The sequence below is a fragment of the Diabrotica virgifera genome, chromosome 6 (assembly GCF_917563875.1).
Source record: "Diabrotica virgifera virgifera chromosome 6, PGI_DIABVI_V3a".
In the NCBI taxonomy this organism is placed as follows: domain Eukaryota; kingdom Metazoa; phylum Arthropoda; class Insecta; order Coleoptera; family Chrysomelidae; genus Diabrotica; species Diabrotica virgifera.
Window position 1 is genome coordinate 237,713,039 of NC_065448.1, and position 14,355 is coordinate 237,727,393.

Sequence of the window (14,355 nt, forward strand, 5' to 3'; positions counted from 1 at the left end):
CACCAATTATCTGTTAAATCATACAAATATTTTATTTCATATTCATGATATTCATTCCAATTAAGAACCTGTTCATAACCATAACATTTATTTTTTGATTTAAGTACGTTTCGGAAAAGTTTGAAACAGCTAAAACAAAAGTTTAAAGCAATAGCATCTGCTACAAATGCAGAAAAACAAACACAATACATATTAAGTTCTTTCTCTTTATAATAATTTGACTCACAAAGATGATTTCTTTCTGCTTCGTTTTCACGTTTTGTTTGTTCAAAATCTATTTGATCACATATTTGTATTTTATGCAAATAATCAGTTTCATATAATTTTCGAAAGCGATAAATACTATAATTATTACAAATTTCTACAGTAAGGCTCCACGGCAGTGGTGACATCTCAACAAATTCAGTTATGTTCAAGATATTTTCACAAATAGTTTTTATAGATTGTGTGCGTAATGTTGTTACCATCTTTTCTTTTGCTGTATTTCTGCAACAACAACAACAAATAAATGTTTAGTGATGACACTGCCGTTTTATGTATTATAATGCCCCCACGGAAGCGTATTAAATGATTTTGGTATTAAGTACCGCTTGTCGTCATAAGGACTTAGAGCCGTTTTGGATTGTTCGATGCTAAATACTGAATGTTGATATGACCGAATACATCTTTGGCTTGCGTTTTGAATTTTGAATTCTTTAAGACATTTTTCATAGTCTTCGTACGTAATTTTATTTCGAACGACATTATATTTCACTCCTTTTGCCTTTTTGGTTATTCCCAAATTGCTTACGTCGCTTTCAATTCTCTCTTTGTTTAGTTGTTTTCGTTCCAGGCGTTGTCTTTCTTTTTCCCTCTCCACGTCTGTTATTTGCATTTTAAATGTGTACATTTTTGATCTTAGCCCAATAAAATGTGTAATTATTTTCCCATTTGCCTCATCCTTCATTAATCCAGGGATTTTTTTATTTAATCGTTCTATGTCATATGGGTTATTTTCGGCGTAGTCGGAGGTATCGAATTTGCTTGGATATGCTTTTAAAACCTCTCTATATGCATCTGAACATTGCAGTTCATAAATAAAGCTGTCTGTGTCCATGTACAGCAATGAACAGTTTTCTTCTCCCATCGTTGGAAGCATAAAGTTATAATGAAAATCGTACATACATAATTTGGATATATCAAGGATTGCTGCGCCTATATACAGGGGTTTATTAAAGCATACTTCTGATTTTTTCAGTTCGATAGCCACCAAATTCTCATGAAAGATCGTTCGACTATGAAATCGACTACTTGCAATCAAATTTTTAGCTCCGTACCTTCCATGCCATTTTTTACATAATTTTACGATACGATGACGTCTTATGTTCTCCATTGTCTTACCGAACACAGCATTATTCATTAATTTAAAGAGATTTTTTTCGAAGCTACTTGTGGCTGCTGTTCGTAAGTTGGTATTTAACTCAATATATGGTCGCAGCCACGCAGATTGTTTAAATTTCAACACTCTGTGTATCTTTGTTAAAATTAAACCGTTCTCTAATGCCTGTTTAAGATTTCTATAGGATCCTGGACGCCCATATAAAAAGCATGGAAAACGGAAAGTTTACCTTGGACAGAGGAGTCCTGTGATGGACATTTAAGTCAACCTTGGACAAAAATTCAATACAAATTAAATGGGTCAATTCTCTATTAGACATGATACAGTCTAGCTTGGACTGAACTATTCTAAATAAAATTCCAAGAGTTATCGCATTCAAAAAGTGTTTTTTGTATTACGAAATAAAATACCAAGATGTTACATATTATTTATTAACAAATTATAATAATTCTAATAATTTTAAAATTGTTTCTCTTTGCAGTTCTGCCTTTTTATTTAAACCTAAATTCATTAGTTCACTAATAATTTTTCGTTTTTGATGCATTTTTTCTTTGTATGATTTTCGTATCGCCATCCCACGTTCAGTTTTGTAAAATGTTCTTCTCTTTTCATTTGCTTCATTTTTCCTTCTAATACCTTCCTCACCTCTTTCACACTTGCAGGTTGATTTGACATGTAGTTCATGCTCTGATGTATATTTTTCTAAATTGCTAACGCCTCTGCTCGCTAGGGTAGAAATTTCTTTGCGTATACCTGCACAGAACTTTCCTCTCGAATGTAACCATTCCGATTTAAATATTCTTCTCTCGTAATGGGAGTGAGGTTTACCTAAAAGTCCATCTCCATCTCGACGAAGGGGTTTTTGACCATCAGCACAGGCAATGTATCTCAAAACACCAACACAATGATCCAAACAAATAATTTTTCTAAATGTAGTTTTTGGATGTAGTCTTTTCCCTGCACGTTGTAGTTTCTTCTTGTAAGCCAACATTGTAGATCCATTCGTAAAATGAATTAATGAATGGAGATGTTCGTGTGCAGTACTTCCGTCGTCTGCTACTAAATGACAACGGCAAATGGAATACCATTTTACATTAGGAGCACATGCTAGAAGAGAAAAATCACTCTCATTTAAGAGTAAATGATACCATTCTCTTGGTGACTCTTCGTAATCCTTTGCCATATCCGCCGGAGAAAGAGCATTAATGTCGTTGACACTCAAAAGAGCCAGATAGTCACTTTTTGACAAAATAGACATATTTTAACTGGATACTTAAGAACAAAGAACTGAACTCTGAAAGCTGTCTCACTAGACTAAAAGAGTCCTTACAAAGTCGTTAAATTTATCTGCCAGTACAGCTTCCCCCACCCTAATTGATTACTTTACGCATGCGCCATTCACGCGGTCAAAGGTCAAAGTCTCGCTGTCTAGACCTGCAATAATTAACCAAGTTAATCCAACAATTTCGACCTGCTGTTCTGACACAGTACCTAAATCACAACCCCACGTTCGATGTAGAAATTATGAATTCAATTATTTAGATATCTCGATAGTCAGGAACTTTACATTTTCCATTACCAATTGTCTTAGTTTGCAGAAATCACCACACTCAAATTCGAGTGGACTACCCTAATTGAGCAGGTCGAAATTGTTGGATTAACTTGGTTAATTATTGCAGGTCTAGACAGCGAGACTTTGACCTTTGACCGCGTGAATGGCGCATGCGTAAATTAATCAATTAGGGTGGGGGAAGCTGTACTGGCAGATAAATTTAACGACTTTGTAAGGACTCTTTTAGTCTAGTGAGACAGCTTTCAGAGTTCAGTTCTTTGTTCTTAAGTATCCAGTTAAAATATGTCTATTTTGTCAAAAAGTGACTATCTGGCTCTTTTGAGTGTCAACGACATTAATGCTCTTTCTCCGGCGGATATGGCAAAGGATTACGAAGAGTCACCAAAAGAATGGTATCATTTACTCTTAAATGAGAGTGATTTTTCTCTTCTAGCATGTGCTCCTAATGTAAAATGGTATTCCATTTGCCGTTGTCATTTAGTAGCAGACGACGGAAGTACTGCACACGAACATCTCCATTCATTAATTCATTTTACGAATGGATCTACAATGTTGGCTTACAAGAAGAAACTACAACGTGCAGGGAAAAGACTACATCCAAAAACTACATTTAGAAAAATTATTTGTTTGGATCATTGTGTTGGTGTTTTGAGATACATTGCCTGTGCTGATGGTCAAAAACCCCTTCGTCGAGATGGAGATGGACTTTTAGGTAAACCTCACTCCCATTACGAGAGAAGAATATTTAAATCGGAATGGTTACATTCGAGAGGAAAGTTCTGTGCAGGTATACGCAAAGAAATTTCTACCCTAGCGAGCAGAGGCGTTAGCAATTTAGAAAAATATACATCAGAGCATGAACTACATGTCAAATCAACCTGCAAGTGTGAAAGAGGTGAGGAAGGTATTAGAAGGAAAAATGAAGCAAATGAAAAGAGAAGAACATTTTACAAAACTGAACGTGGGATGGCGATACGAAAATCATACAAAGAAAAAATGCATCAAAAACGAAAAATTATTAGTGAACTAATGAATTTAGGTTTAAATAAAAAGGCAGAACTGCAAAGAGAAACAATTTTAAAATTATTAGAATTATTATAATTTGTTAATAAATAATATGTAACATCTTGGTATTTTATTTCGTAATACAAAAAACACTTTTTGAATGCGATAACTCTTGGAATTTTATTTAGAATAGTTCAGTCCAAGCTAGACTGTATCATGTCTAATAGAGAATTGACCCATTTAATTTGTATTGAATTTTTGTCCAAGGTTGACTTAAATGTCCATCACAGGACTCCTCTGTCCAAGGTAAACTTTCCGTTTTCCATGCTTTTTATATGGGCGTCCAGGATCCTATAATGGACAGTAGTAGATTGCTTATGTCCCATATGTTTCGCGAAAAATGTTTTACGGAATATAGTGAAGAAGAACTAAAACACATACCGCTAGAGTATATTATACGGACTGTTAGACCTTCAGAATTGTTAAGTATATGGCATAAATTACCTGGGGAATATCGAGGAGAATTTAACTTGCAGATACTACTTCCGTGCTTCGTACATTACAACAGACCAGATTGGAGGACTCACTGGGATGGACCACCCGATTCTCAAGCATCTTGTCATTTATGTAAACTTGCTTTAGAACAAATAAAAAATATGTGAAAAAAAAAAATTGGTGTTTATTCAACTATATATATAAACCTATTAATCTATCGACTTGAATCAGTCATCATGTCGCAGTTGTTGAGAGTAGTTAGCACCACTTATACATTTTCATTTCAACCACCCACACCAATCGTGTTGGATCCGAAAAAAGATTACGAAATAGCTCTTCGTGCCTTCCATTCCTACAACAGTATACCGAACATTGAAAATAACAAGTTTTATTACTGCAATGACAAAAACAAATGGCAAAACTTTGCTTTTCCCGATGGATGTTATGAAATTGCCGATATTGAAGAATACATACAAAAGAAACTGGGTGCTGACAATGAGCTTAAACCAGAATCGATATTTAGTCTAAAACCTAACCACAACACGTTGCAGTGTCAAATATTTAGCAAATATAGGATTTCGTTTAAGCAACCTGATAGCCTTGGTACAGTATTGGGATTTTCTCCGGCAATACTCAATCCTGGACGGATACATACTTCGAATCTACCTGTTAGGATTATTAAAGTATCTAGCATACGCTTTGAATGTAACATTAGTACTGGAGCCTTCGACGGTAACAGACCTGCTCATACGATCTACGAATTTGTCATACAATCAAATCCTGGGTACGCAATTGACGAAACTCCTCACAATTTGTTGTATTTACCCGTTGTGCCGCAGCGTGAACTTACCAATATCACTGTCTTGGCTCTCGATCAAGAAGGACGACCTGTAAACTTTAGAGGAGAAGAGAGCACATTGGTGCTGGAACTTAGATCAAGAGGGAAATGGGACTAGTAATAAGGTCATCTACTGCTCAAAGGACACCATTAGTTGTGCAGCCGTCCAAGCGACAACATCGTATTAAAAGAACACCATTAGTTGTGCAACCGTCCAAGCGACAATATCGTATTAAAAGAACACCATTAGTTGTGTCGAAGCGGAAACCTCTTACGTTCGCAAAAAAATTGTTTTTACAATCACTTGGTTTTAAACTAAAAAATGACAACAATGTATGGAAAACGAGCTCGTTCAAACGACAGCAGCGTAATGCCTCCAATATTCGATATTTATCGTAAGCCAATGTTTGATGAGTCGATTCGAAAGGCCGAATACCGAACTTATGCACCATTCATCAAATCATTCAACTGTAATGATATTGTAGAATTTAGCATTAATCAAGTTGACTCGTTTTTTGCAATGAGCGAAACCTTGTTGTGCATTAAAGGATCACTCGTCGATAAAGAAGGATCTGGCGTAGTCAAACTAGCCAACAATGTGGGTGCTTTTCTTTTCGATTCGTGTACGTACAGCGAAAGCGCACGGGAGATGGAAACAGTGCGGGATCCTGGTATCGTAAGTGCTGTACGTGCCATGACGTGTTACAATCAAGAAGATTCCCATTATATGGTTATGGCGGGTTGGAATTACCCTAATGATCCCATTCTACACGATGCAGATAATTCATTCAACATACAGATACCTCTTAAGCATATTTTTAACATTTTCAACGATTATCCAATGATTACGTGTGGTCGTCAAACAATAAGACTAGTTCGAGCTCGAAACGACAACGATTGTTTAATTATTACTGATGAAACTACAAAAGCAAAGATTAACATCACCAACATTGAACTCAGAGTGAAGCACATATTTCCAAATGACGAAATTAAACTAGAACTAATGAAGTCCATTCAACAAGATCAACCTATAGTTATTCCATTTAGAAAGTGGGAATTGCACGAATTGCCTACCATTACCAAAGGTGCTAGGCGTGAAGTTTGGGCCGTCAAAACTAGCACATCAGTTGAAAGACCACGTTATGTCATTGTTTTCTTTCAAACAGGCAAACGTAACACGATTACAGCTGATCCTACCTTATTTGACAATGTTAGCATCCAAAGTATTAGATTATCCTTAAATGGAGAATATTGGCCAAACGAGAGAATGCAGTTGGATTTCAGCAAAACTGACTACAACGAGGCCTATTTCAACTATACCGAATTTTATCCCAGCTACGTACATTCCCACCAAAAGCGACCTCTACTCGATTTCTCAGCTTTCAAGAATCGTGCATTGTTCGTCATCGACTGTTCAAAACAAGAAGAAAGCATGAAAGCATCCACTGTTGACGTAAAACTAGATATTGAAGCACATAATGGTTTTCCCGAAAATACCAAGGCCTACTGCATTATAATTCACGACTGCGTAATGGAGTACTACCCACTTACCGAAATTGTAAAAAGTCTAAATTAGACGCATAAAGTGTCAGTAGTACAAGAGCAGTCATCATGAGAGTAGCATTCGTAGATATTCAGGGATTCGCTGTGGACGGGTGGTTTGTTCCCAAAGAACTTACCATCGAAATAGGTTTTAAACGAAGTCATTACATCTTTTTACCTCCGAAACCATTCAATGCGCTAAGTAATGATGATAAGAAGACAGCATCATACGTGGAGAAAAAACTGCTTGGCATTCGATATTCTGATGGAGCAGTAGAATTGTCCAAAATAAATGAAATACTAGAAACCAAGTTGTTGTATGCAGCCGATTACATATACGTTCGAGGAGAACAAAAAGCAGAATTTTTAAGCAAGAAATGTCACATTTTTGGAGTTTTTCCCCTTATTATTGATGTTTGCAAGTTTGATGGCACGCCTCTTGCTACTGGAAACGTTGGTCCTGCTACAAACCCCTGTCACGCCGTTGGACTATTTTCGTGTACAGAAAGAAATGTGGATCGTCTACGTCACTGGTTTTCTTATACAATATTACCATTGTAATTTTTCTATGTATAAATAAATATTTTTAGAGAGAGATTTTTGCTTTTTTATTTAAACACCTTATTTACTGATCAAGTCTTATATTACATGAAGATTCAAATTTTCTCTTTACAATTTCAAACATAATTTTTAAAATTAAGATAAATATAGATGCTAATATTACACAAGACATTGCAAAGACATTGTCTATTTCACTTTTCACATACTCGCTGGTGTTGTTGCTGGCACCCATGGTGTAGGCTGAATACGTCTCAATGGATATGTAGCTTGTGGTAGTTTTCTAAAAGCGTAAAGACCTTGCTGCTGCTGCTGTAAATTCAACTCTTCAGGCTTCCACGTTTTGTCCTCAATATGCAAACTATCGAAATGTCTTTTAATTTGTTTTATATCCTCATATGATTTAATATCTTTATTTAACTGATTAAGTTTAGTTTGAAATTCCATAACCCTATGTATGTACTCGGTGGGATTCATATCAGTACTGAACATGCTCAGTGTCACAATGTCTCATAAATGCCACGTTCTGCGTCAAATGTCGGACGGAAAACTGAACAATGTCACATATCTACGTCAAATGTCACGTTCTGCGTCGAATGTCAGCGCTTTGCCACGTCACACATAAATGTCACGTCATACGTCAAATCTCACGTTCTGTTAGGCACTATACGGAAAAGAAGAAGAACTGACAGTTAATATTGAACGTTGACAGAAGAAGAATTGACAGTTGGCTTTTCCACGCAATCGTTGACATAAGATTTAACGGACGAAAAAAGAAGAAGAAGAATTGACAAACGAAAAGAAGAAGAAGAATTGACAGTTGGCTTCTGTGTCGCCACCGCTTTCATTTGACACCCCATACGTCAAAATCGGACCAATAGCAACGAAGATATGCTGTAATGCCCTTTTGACACTGCCGCCATCTTTTTTATGTGTTCGTTACCCCCTCCCCGTTCCGACGAGCCCTCTTACGTCAAAATCGGACCAATAGAAACGAAGATATGACGTAATGCCCTTTTGGCACTGCCGCCATCTTTTTTATGTGTTCGTTACCCCCTCCCCGTTCCGACGAGCCCTCTTACGTCACAATCGGACCAATAGAAAAGAAGATATGACGTAATGCCCTTTTGGCATATTCCGATGCGCACGCCACATACTGAGTTCAACCCCCTTTTTCATCCCCTTTCCAACGATACGTCACACGTCATCCTACGTTAAGCCGTTTGGCATTTATTAATATTTAAGGGTTGCGATTTAGGGGTTGCGCCAGAAACCGCTTTGCCTATCTACTAATGAATAATAAAATTTCACGTATTTTTTGTTAAAATTAATGTTTGGCTTGAATCACCAATAACTCACAAATTAAAGCAGTTAGGTATAGGGAATGCTTAAGAAATAAAAAAGTAGCATAAAATATCATTTCATTACAATAATAAAATATAGGGTGTTCCATTTAAGAAAACTCAGAAAATACTCTTTCCGAGTTTCGACCAACCCCTATTGTAAAATTCAACATTTAGCTATACTAACAATTTTTAACAATAGTAGACAATATTAAAAATCGTTTGAACATAAATAGAGTTTTTGACGTCAAACAACTACAATTCTACAGGGTGTGAATATTGCTAGGAAATTAAGAAAAAAAACGTAATTATCTTTTAAACCACCCTGTATAACATTACAAAGCCTCATATTTTAAGAAAGAAGACATCCAGGAGAATCCAAAAATGTAAAAATATACAGGATGTTCCATTAAAAAAAACTAAGTTATAAGTCACTTCCGGTATAACAGGAAGTAGCAAATCGATGAAAATATTTTCATTAAAGAGATCACACTTCAAAACCCCTTTATTCCAATTTTCATAATTGTGTTTCCTTTAGTTCTCGAGATATTCCTAATAGGACTTTTATCTGCCTCACCCTGTATTTTATTTCGTTATTTTTAATATTGAGTTGTACTTATATAAATAGCCTCGATATATTTAGTTTATTCTAACCTATGTTTTACTGAGTCTGCTGTCCTGAAAGAAATACCCGTCACAGTCTTACTCTTTAGTTTTCTTGTTAATATCCATGATTCGCAGCCGTATGTAAGTACTGGGTTATTTATAGTTTTAAAACAGTTAACTTGTTTTTTTTTGTAATTTCTTTCTTGTTTCAGAAATTATTTTTCATTCCATGGAACAGTTTTGATATTGGTTTTACTAATTCTCCCTTCAATATTTTTGTCCTGCCTTCAACATTTTCAATTGTATTACCTAGTCATTGTGGTGAGACCGCTCCCGTCTGAAAAAATTTCTGATTCGGTTTCTTTGCGGATTCCTATTCAAAAATGTTCCCTTTACATAAATCTGAAGGGTGCCGGGCTGAATTTTTGTCCAGTAAAATTCCAGTTTGTAAACGTCTAGTGTACAAGTAATTGAAACTAGCCACTTGAATAGGTGTAAAACCTCAAAATAACATTATTGCTACATTATGAGCTGTATAGTAATCGACAATAAGTCCATGTCTTAAGATTAAAAATATATCACATGTGGATGTATGTCATCCTTGCTCGGAATTTGCACAAGGTTGTTGTGATCAGGTGAGAGGTTAACAACCAGTTGGTTAATAAGTCGATGTCTTAAGATTAAAAATATATCACATGTGGATGTATGTCATCCTTGCTCGGAATTTGCACAAGGTTGTTGTGATCAACAACCAACCATTTGCACAACCAACTGGTTGTTAACCTCTCACCTGATCACAACAACCTTGTGCAAATTCCGAGCAAGGATGACATACATCCACATATGTGATATATTTTTAATCTTAAGACATCGACTTATTGTCGATTACTATACAGCTCATAATGTAGCAATAATGTTATTTTGAGGTTTTACACCTATTCAAGTGGCTAGTTTCAATTACTTGTACACTGGACGTTTACACGGAGGATGGTCAGTTTGACCGAAAACGTTTTGTTGTACTTCCACTCCCTTGTGGATAAATTTTAAGAATTTTTTAATAAATTTATATACCTACATACAACAGAAGTGTTTACTTCATTCTACGTTACTTATATTGTACCTTAAACATTCATTTTCAAGATTCTGAAGAGTGGTCGGGTCTAACTTCAGTTTACACCGTTGTTATTTAATTGTTAAGTATGCGTGTCCATCCGATTTTTTTGCCGGTGCGGCGCGCTCTATTTCAACAATCTCCTATTTTCCTCCGAAAATATTTTTTTAGATTCTTTGGGACATTCTAAATAAAATAGGTTTCTTGTCATTTTTCTCAAAAGTTAATAGTTTTAAAGTTATAAGCGATTTAAAATACGAAAAAAAAAACGAAAATACACATTTTCGGATTTTAAATCGCTTATAACTGTAAAACTATTAACTTTTGAGAAAAATGAGAAGAAACTTATTTCATTTAGAATATATCAAAGAACCTAAAAATATATTTTTCGGAGGAAAATAGGCAATTGTTGAAATAGACCGCGCCGCACCGGCAAAAGAATCGGATGGTCACTGGTCACACATATTTAACAATTAAATAACAACTATGTAAATTGAAGTTAGACCCGATTACTCTTCAGAATCTTGAAAATGAATGTTTAAACTACAATTTAAGTATTTGGTAACCTCAAAAATACTAATATTAAAATATGAGTTTTTAACCCTCAAATATGCGTATTTTCGCATTTTTTAGATTTTAATCACCTATAACTCGAGAACTATCAATCTTTGAGAAAAATCACAAGACAACTTTCTTGTTTAGAATGACACAGAAAACTTAAAAAAATATGTTCCAGAGCAAAAAAATGTGATCTTTTGTATTTGTTTAAAAAAATTGTTTAAACAATTTCTGCCCCAAAATTCCGCCCAGCACCCTTTAGATTTGTTTAAAGGGGACATTTTTGAATAGGAATCCACAAAGAACACGAATCAGAAATTTTTTCAGACGGGAGCGGTCTCACCACATGGACTAACCTAAGTATTGGAAATGGCTCACTTGTTCTATTTGTTTATTTGTATATTTATTACGAGAAATGCCTTTTTCACTATTATGTGCATCTATTTTATTGCGAGCTGTGCGCATATGATTTTCTAATATTTTACAATTTACTCGCGGAAATCTCTCGTTTGTATATACATCCGTAAGATAAAGAGCAATATATTCATAAAAACTACTGATGGTAGAATTAAACTCACTCGCTCGTGAGGCCAAACTCCCCCTCTGGAATGGCCCAACACAACAAAATCACCACGGTTAATTTAAGAGTTTTCAGCTATTACGATTTTTATCCATATGAGAGTTCATATCTCTAATTCAGCCTCAAAAGGCCACATTCTGTCCCAATTTTGTTATTCTTTGGGGAAGTAATAATAAGATAAAAGTTTCCTAGGGGTTTTGGCCATGTTTGTAGTTAAAGTACTTTTCAGTTTCTGATATTCTAATCTGCGTCGGGATTTTGCTACTTACCTTACCTCTTAGAACTTCTTCGAAGGATCGAGTATGTCAATAAAAAATGATTTCCTTTTTTATGTACATAATAAAAGCATGCGAAGAGCTTGCAATGAATGGGAAAATATTTTGGTTTTATACGTGTTGAGTACGTAATAAAAAAAGGTAAAAAGGGCTTATAAAGCGTATACTATACATATAAGTATGAAAAAAGAATCAATAATGTGTTAGATATCAGCATATAAGCATCATCTTAGTCAGGTTTAATGCAAAAAATTAGGACTTGTTTTAAGAGGCAACATCAGTGCGCGGAAAACGCGTTCCAAGTTAACCCACCCATGTCTGGTTGTACCACTACCCTGGCGTAAATTTAAGTAGAAGACCCTCTGGTCTTCACTACCACATCTCCATTCTACGGCACTGTTCACATCGCCAATATATAGTCAACCGACCCGATATTATCTACCAGCTGTATCTATCCTACACTCCGAGTACAACCAGAAAATGCTATCCCTCCTTCATCCTTTTTCCCACTAAACCTACACCCCCAACACACAAGGTAAAGGTGTAATTTTACCGTGCCCAGGCCTGCATGGCAGTTGTGTGTCTAAATTGAACTGTCTCAAATGGTCGACTGGGGGAACCAGGCCTCACCCCCTTTCATTTAAGGCCTTGTACCGGCACAGGGAGCGCTGCTGGTATGGACAGTTTATTTCTCCCATACTCGTGGGATCAATATGGAACCATGCAAAAATTTAAAAGATTTAACCCTAGGGGTCTCGCAGGAGAACCCAACAAACAATCAAACTTCCACTGAGACTGTTCGGCAGAATCTGGAAGAAAATAATCCCATCACATCGTAATAAAAATACTGAGGACGCAATGCGGACTCCTTTAAAAGATGCTGAGGATGAGGTTTCTCGGCCAAAAATATCTGGGGTACAGAGAAGAAAGCTTCGGAAAATGAGAGAACAGGGAATTGACACTTCTAAGGTCAAACTACCTCCTAGACCTCAAAATAAAACTCCTGGAAATGCCGAAATCACACAAGCTGTCAAGCGGACTGTGTCTGATAGAAGCACTCCTGAGGAGAAATTAACAAAAAAGAACAGAACTGCTGTTTAACTCTTTCAAAAGGCTCAGCAGCAACTACAAAGCAGCTCTTACGGGAATAAAGACGGCAATAATTCCCAAAGAATACCCAGACATATCTGTAACGGAAAAATACGTTGGGGCAATACAAGAGGCCCTAATTAAACTTATCGATGAGGTTCCTTGCGCACCTCGTTACGAAGGTAATCGGCTCATGGATGGATACTGTGGGTTGATATGTGCTGACGAGGAGTCCTTTAAGATCACAAAGGATTTCTTGGAGGGAAAGACGGAGTGGAAGGTCATTAAGGCTGAGGAACTCCCAAAATCGAAGCGTGTACTGATGTACCTTCCAGAGACTAAAAATGAGGATCTGAAAGTGCCACTGGCACGAATTGAAAAACAAAATCCTGAACTAAGGACCAGTCGTTGAGCAATTCTGAGTTCCAAACCAGCAACTGACGGAGGACTGCATGTGAGTCTCCGAATTGATAAGGAGTCAGAGGCACAGCTCGAAAGGCTTCAATGGAAGCCTTATTACCTTCTACAGCGAGCAAGTATTATACCGTTGGAAGAGGGTAAAGTAAGACAGGCTGGGAACATTGGGGAACCAAAACCTGCAACGATTACTTCCAAACTGCAGGAGGCCGAAGGGGAATCTATGCAGGTGGAATAAATTACAAGAGGGCCTCTTAGAGACCCCAAAATGAATAAACTGCAAAATTAAGATCATACAGATCAATTTGCAGCACAAAAAACAGCTTCGGCACTTTTGTGCCAGGAAGTAGCTGAGAAAAACATTGATATGGTGCTTATTCAAGAACCGTGGATAAATGAAGGTAAGATACGGGGATTAAATGTTAAGGGATGGGAACTAATTTTGGGAGTACCTGACAATAAAGTCAGAACTTGTATCTTTTGTAGATCTGACCTTAACCTGGTACCATTTATGGAGCTCTGTACGGGAGACATGACAGCTGCCAGAATTAAACTGAATTGCAATGGGTTGGTTACAGAGTTGATTGTTGCGTCTCTTTACCTTCCTATTGACACTAAAGAACAACTTCCAGGGACTAACCTAAAGAACCTTCTAGAATACACCAATGATAAGCATACAGAACTTATCATTGGAGTCGACTCCAACGCCCATCACATCATTTGGGGAAGCAGAGATACAAACAATAGAGGTAAGTTACTTTTTGAGTACCTTTGCACTACTGAACTTGATCTTCTGAACAGGGGTAATAAGCCCACCTTCAGGACATTAAGAGCAGAATCACTAATCGACCTAAGCCTATGCTCTATGGGGATTGGGAACATAATATCTGACTGGCATGTGTCGGATGCGTTATTCTTATCGGATCATGCATACATATGCTTTGAGATAAACTCAGTCAAACCGGAACCAAGGTTCTATAGAGACCC